This window comes from Leuciscus leuciscus (assembly GCF_965113295.1).
Source record: "Leuciscus leuciscus genome assembly, chromosome: 4".
Lineage (NCBI taxonomy): Eukaryota > Metazoa > Chordata > Actinopteri > Cypriniformes > Leuciscidae > Leuciscus > Leuciscus leuciscus.
In genome coordinates this window covers 47,183,042-47,190,209 of record NC_138728.1, presented here as the reverse complement: position 1 = coordinate 47,190,209, position 7,168 = coordinate 47,183,042, and positions in this window count along the sequence as shown.

Sequence of the window (7,168 nt, the reverse complement as noted above, 5' to 3'; positions counted from 1 at the left end):
GGGCGGGTAGGTCCACGGTGGCTTCCATGTAGTTCCGCCATCTTGAAAAACTATAATAGCAGAGAGGGACAAAAAGTACTAGGCCAACGCGTTTCCACAACGCCTTTTTTGTTCAGAGCCAGCGTCACGGGACTGAAACCAGCAGAAGCGGATGAGCAGAGCAGTGAGAGGCGCTTGTCACTGCCCCGGCAAGTTTAAAAGGCTGCACTGTACGGTTATTTGTAATGGAGGACCATACATATTCTGAGTCACAGGATAAGGAGTCCTCATCGTTGAAAAAGTCCAAAATAGACCGTAAAAGGAAACGTGACCGGAGATTTACAAAAAACAAGGGTTAATGTCGGGATAGCTTTTTCCAGGTGGACAGAGCTAATGCAGGAGAAAGCTTTCAAAAGAGACGCTGAAGTTGCCTGCTTTCTTATCGACAGGCAAGTCAATGTTACGTTCTTAATTACAAGCTTTTTTTCATTGCTTGGTTGTTTACTTTATTATATAATATACAAAAATATAACGAATAAAGAAGGCATCACTTCTAATTACCATAGTTCATGTTTTTCACAGTCAGTAATTCATACTGTAACATTCATTTGTTCGTTGTGTCAAGTTGCAGTTTGAAATAACAAACCTGTTCACCCGAAGGAAAACTCGAAGTGCTATTAGAACATCCTGTCATAGCTTTTTGGTACATAACGGCTACCGTAGATGCAACACGAATTTGAAAAAGCAAGGCGCTGGAGAGCACAATTTTTTTGAATGCAAAATACATTATCACCACTAGATGGGAGAAATTCTTACACAATGTCCCTTTAAATTAATCGGCATACTTTGCTCAGTAATGTAAGGCTCACGCTCGGTCGGCCCAAAACCGGCATCCGACCAGCGCGGAAGGTCTTTACGTGTTACTGTCTTTTCTCGAGGCAGAGTATTTTTTGATTAAATGCAATACATTTGAATATGTATTTTCTCGTTATTTCATCTGACTCCATAAAAGAAAGTTTTTAATGATATCTGTGCATCATTAAATGTGAGCGAATGTTTGACTATTCCTTTTAACTCTTTAATGAAAATAATGCCAAAGTCGGTTTGAATAATCAAATGTAACCATTTATTATGTCAGGTAAATGTATCATGCCAATTTCATAATCAATTCAAAGATAATCGATACAAAACATCAAATGCTCTGGAATAAAGAGAAGAGATCATAGGAGACAGTTATCCCTAAACTCTTAAAAACCTTATTACCTTTTGTTTTACTTATTTGGAAATGAGACCTTTGTACCAGTCGCAATGAGACATTTCAAATGATACTAAACATGTATAATACTCGATGTTAATCATTCACATTAAACCATATATTCTTGGGTGAGTTTTTGGTGATCTTCGCATGGGGGAGAAGGAGAGGGGGGATGAGGGAAAGAGATGACTCGGGATGACTCGGAAAGAGATGACTTAGGATGAATCGGAGGTGAGACTTTCGTCTCGATAGTGCACAAAGGGGAGTTCAAATATTAATTTCCAGAGAGGTCCTTTGTCCTCTCAGGGTCCGGGTCACTCAACCAGACTGTCCAGCATCTCCTAATTTCTCAATTCTTACAGTAATATATTCAATTAAAGGTACAATATGTAAGAATTTTGCATTAAAATATCCCAAAATCTCAAGGCCAGTGTTATATATTTTGTTAAGTTGATTACTTACAATATCCCAAATGTTTCCAACTATTTTTAAATCGTGAGAAAATTGCGATTTTAACCAAGGAAACGGGGCGTTAGAGCAGGGGGGAGCTGGGAGTCGCCAGTCAATTGCGTCATATCCGCGTCACCCTCGGTTTCCGCTCGTACTGCGTGGAGTCCTGGACAAATGCGAAAGTTGTAGTTGTAGCGTCTATCAAGCTACAAACTTTAGCTTGTTTCTTGCAGTCGTTATGGTACACAATTATTCTTTACCGATTGCAGCTGGTTCTGTCGACAAAGCATGCTTAATTTTATATTTTCCAAATGTAGCATTCGGTAATAGTTATGTTTATGTAAGGAAAGTATTATTGCTTTAGATTTGTGTTTAGTTTATTGACATTGTTTATCACGTCTGGTGTTTATGGCCATGTAAATAAACATAGCATGTGTTATACATAAAGATTAATCAGTATTTTGGCAAATGATGTGGGCATGTTCGAATGTACTTTTACAACAATTGTTTAGAACATGTAAAACTGCGCAGCGTTATCACAACAATGAATTCAACAAATACAGTAACATCTATGAAGTATTAAACCTTACTTTTCTTGCGGTTAATTCATTTTAATGAAATAAAAGTGTGATGAGGTTTAAGAGTCAGGAAGGAAGGAGACACGTCGTCGTGACTGGGACTCGTACTTTATTAAAATAAAGCAAAACAAACAAAAGCCGCGCACAACGCGCATTCACTGTGGCAACCGCGACGGCACAAAACAGTTCAAAAATGAGAGCTCGGATCCACCGGTTTTCTTTCTCTGCGTCCAATTTTCTCCCCAGTCTCTCTCTCGTTCCAGCGCAGCTTATAAGCGGTCTCTCCACGCCAATCACTGCAATAAGACACAGGTGCATTTGCACTTGACCTACTTGCTCGTCTCTTTTCTCTCCCATCACAGACCGCGCTGAACCACGCCCCCCTCGCCACAAAAAGCATGTCATTAAACGCAACATTTATAAAAATAGAACTTAGCCTCATCCATGAACATGATTTTTCGATTCCCGTCTGACTGATTTACATCCACGGTGGAGTTTAAAACGACAGTTCCCATCATTCCACGCTCCTTCACATCGTCATCAAGCTACGCCGTTGTTGTTGTTGTTTGGAATGTAGCGCCCTCTAGCGGCAAAAAAATTATTGCATATTGTACCTTTAATTCATCATTTGAATAGTGATGTCATTTAATAATCTCGTCCGTTTAGAAAATTTCTTACAGATGTGACATTGTTGTACTTCAGTGGTCAGCTGATGCCTGGCCACTTCTTATAAAGCCAAACAGTTACTGGAATAAACAAATGAAAGTAAAACATTCAAAGCCTAGTGTTTTTTTTTTTTTTACTTTATGGGGAGGAGCAGCAGTTGGACACTATAAAAACCCAATGCAGAGGCTTTCTGCAGCTGCAGATGAAAAGCAGATTCAAGAGGAAACCCAAATAACAGTAAGTCCTAGTATAATACAAATAGATTTACAAAGACTAGATTTGTAATATTTGACTGAAAAAAGATTGAAAAATAGATCCTGCTGATTCTGCACAGATATTTAAATCTAAAAAGTCCTTGTTTTATGTATTGTTTGTCCTTGTTTTAATGTACTTTATGTATTTTTATGAATTGTGATTTAATGTATGTATAAGTATTGTTGATTGTTTTAATGTATTTCATCTGACATCAAACCTGCCCAGGGACTACAGTTGAAAATTATCCAAATTGGCTAAACTGCAACATTTAGATAAATGTTTATTAATGTGCACTGTCCCTGTAACTTTAAACTTTATAAATAAATTTAAAAAGTTGAAAAAATCTGATTGTTTTTCCTAAGTACATTGAATTATTTTTCAGCATAGCTGTGGTTGCAGATGGTAGATTCAAAGGCCAAATTGTAAAGTATAATATAGAATGCACAAAAAACCATTTTTATTGTGTTTTGAATAATTTGACTAATATTCAATAATAATCAAACCTTTCTTTTTCAATCATTTTTCAAGACAAACAGTCACCGGCTGCTGTTACAGAAAGAAACAGGGCATTGTCCAGGTGAGTACATTATCAGAATATAGACTAGAAAATATTCAAATAGCAAATGTATTTGAATTTATTTTTTATTTAATTTTTACAATAGTTTATTTAGAATTTAAGTGTGATGAATGTCATTAAAGCCAGAGGAATACATTTAAACACACACACAAAAAAACTTTTTAATTTACTTTTTATTACTTGTTTTCCAGTAAATATATATATATAAAAAAAAAAAATCTCCAATGTATAATATATTATTGCCAAAATCCTAATTGGGAATAATCTTAAACCACATATTGTTTGTGTGTTTAATTGCAATATACACTACTGTTCAAAATGTTGTATTTACTCTGACTTTCTATAAAAAATAATTATGTTCTTCAAACTTTGTTCAACACAGCATCTTGAAAAAAATAATTATATTGTAGTTTCCACACTTATTATCATCATGTTCAGCTGTGATAAGAAACATTTCTGATTATTGATCAGCATATTAAAATTATTTCTGAATGATCATGTGACACTGAAGACTGGAGAATCAGTGTACCATTTGTTAAATCGTTTTAAAAAAAATTTTTTTATGTAATATTAAAAGTAGAAAAATAAGAAAATGGCTGCTTTTTGGGGTTTTTTCTCTCTCCAAAAAACGGAAAAACAAGAATCCTGCTCGATTTTTTGTTTTTCATTCAGGGGTAGAGAAATTAATATTCAATCTCAAACCGTGCAGCGGGGGAGAGCCTAGACAGGGCTTTCTTCTGTGTAGACATAAATTCACTTACGAAATATTACATTTAGATATAAATGATTATATTAGTTGTAAATCAAATATTCTTTAAACACTAATACAAAAAGGAAAGGATTATGCATTGACTTGGGTATAGAAGCCTAACGTTCACGCAAGAACTGTCGTTCTGACAGTCTGTACACCCTGCAATTTGCCACCTTTAAGGTGACTTTGCATTAAACAGAAATTTTGAAAAAACAAAACAAACATGATTGAGGAGAATTAAGGTTAAACATACCAATGTTACTCACATATGGAGCAGAAACAACGCAACTCGGGGTACGTTTTCAGTCCTTCCTGCTTAGGTCTCTCCAGCGCTGGAAAGATTTTCTAATACTAACACAGGTCCTAAAGCTTTAGTGATACATATCTGAGCTTTTCTCTTTTGTAATGTTCTCCAAGCCATCTCTCCGCCTACATTCCTTCTTCAAATCTCACTCTCTCTCTCTCTCTCTCTCTCTCTCTCTCTCTCTCTCTCTCTCTCTGTGATCAAAGGTGTATTCACTTTTGTTCCACTATTTTGGGGCTTATATTTTCAATATAGTCTTTCTTCTTTATTTGATTTTGATTCTTTATAATAGGAAATACTCTACCTGTCAACTTGAAAATGATTTAATTACTGAGAGATGATCATTTTTGTGATATTGCACTGAGTTATACTTCTTTTGAATACTGTTTTTATAAATTATTGTACAAACAATTATTTCCTTTTCCTTTATCCAACAGACGTGGAAAAGTCAGAAACATATTTTTTTGCCAGTTTGCTGATAAAAACAACCAAAAAATGTCAAGAGAAAACACAAGCAGCAGAAACATGACCAAAGACCTAAGCAATGATAAGGGGTTTAGAGTTGCACATGTTATAAAGAACAGCTGGAGCAGAAAAATACAAGATGGAAGCAATGAAAACCTTCCCATGTTTAAACTCCACCTGAAAGGAACATGGAAGAATAGAGATGGATTCTGCAGAAGAAGCACGTTTGGAAATGACATCATAAAAGAGAACAAGACCGTCATGATGATTGGAGCCACAGGTGCAGGAAAAACCACTCTGATTAACAGCATGATCAACTACATCCTAGGAGTGCAATGGGACGATGACTTCCGGTTTGTGCTGATAGATGAAGGGAAGCAGAAATCCCAGGCTGAAAGTCAAACTTCGGAGATCACGGCATATCAAATCAATCACATGAATCTTAGTCCCGTATTCTCAGACCATTGTGGACACACCAGGCTTTGGTGATACCAGAGGAATTTCACATGACCAGAAGATCACAAAGCAGATTCAGGAGTTATTTTCTAAACCAGGAGGGATCGACCGCATTAATGGCGTGTGTTTTGTAGTACAGGCTTCACTTGCTCGCCTGACTCCCACACAGAAATACGTCTTTGACTCCATTCTTTCCATATTTGGGAAGGATATTGCTGAAAACATCCTTGTGCTGGTCACCTTTGCAGATGGGAAAACACCTCCTGTTCTCGAGGCCATCAAAGTCTCTGAGGTTACCTGTTCTTCCAATGAGTCTGGAGAGCCACTTCACTTCAAGTTCAACAACTCTGCTCTGTTTGCTACCAATAAGAAATCTGCAGAGGATGAGGATGAGGAGTCTGACTGTGACAGCTTTGACAAAATGTACTGGAAGCTGGGATTTTCTAGCATGAGAAAGTTCTTCACATCCCTCAACAAGATGCAAACCAAGAGCTTGTCTCAGACACGGGAAGTCCTGAAAGAGCGACAGCAGCTAGAAGTGCTTGTGGAAGGCCTTCAGCCCCAAATCAATGCTGGTCTGACGAAACTGGATGAAATCAAGAAGACAAGAGCAGCTCTGGAGCAACACAAGGCGGAAATGGATGCAAACAAGGATTTTGAATACGAATTCGAAGTAACTGAGGCAAAACAGACCGAAAACACATCAGGCTCCTTTTTGACCAACTGCCAAACTTGTCACCATACATGTCATGACAAATGTATTTATGCAAGCGACAGTGATAAATATTACTGCGGTGCTATGAACGCTGGAGTGTGTCAGGTCTGTCCAGGAAAGTGTGCCTGGAATGTGCACTTTAATCAGAAATACAAATGGGAATATGTCCAAGAAAAGAGAACGGGAACCTATCAGAAGTTTAAAAAGCGATATGAGGCTGCACATGGACAGGTCATGTCAAAAGAAAAGGTCTTTGAAGAGCTTGAAAAGGAGTTCAAGATTGTCCAGGATATTGTGGCCGGACTAATTAGAAAATCTCAAATGTCCTTGGAGCGTCTGCAGGAAATCGCCCTGAAGCCCAATCCTCTGTCCACCCCGGACTACATTGATCTGATGATTGAGTCTGAGAAACAAGAAGCCAAGCCTGGGTTTCAAGATCGCATTCAGTCTTTAATGGGCGTCAGGAAGAAGGCAGAGATCATTAGTAAGGTTTCCAATGGAGGAGTGCTTTCAGAGGATTGGAAAGCATACAAACCTGCAACAACAGAAAAAAACAATCATCCTATGATCCAAGGGTCCTGTTCAATAAGCTAACAAATTATGTGTTCAAGTAAAAGTAAGCACTGCATTGAAGTAAGACTATTAACCTATTATCAACAAGTACTACAACTATAAACAAAAACATTTGGTGTTGTGGTAATATGCTCTGCAAGCATG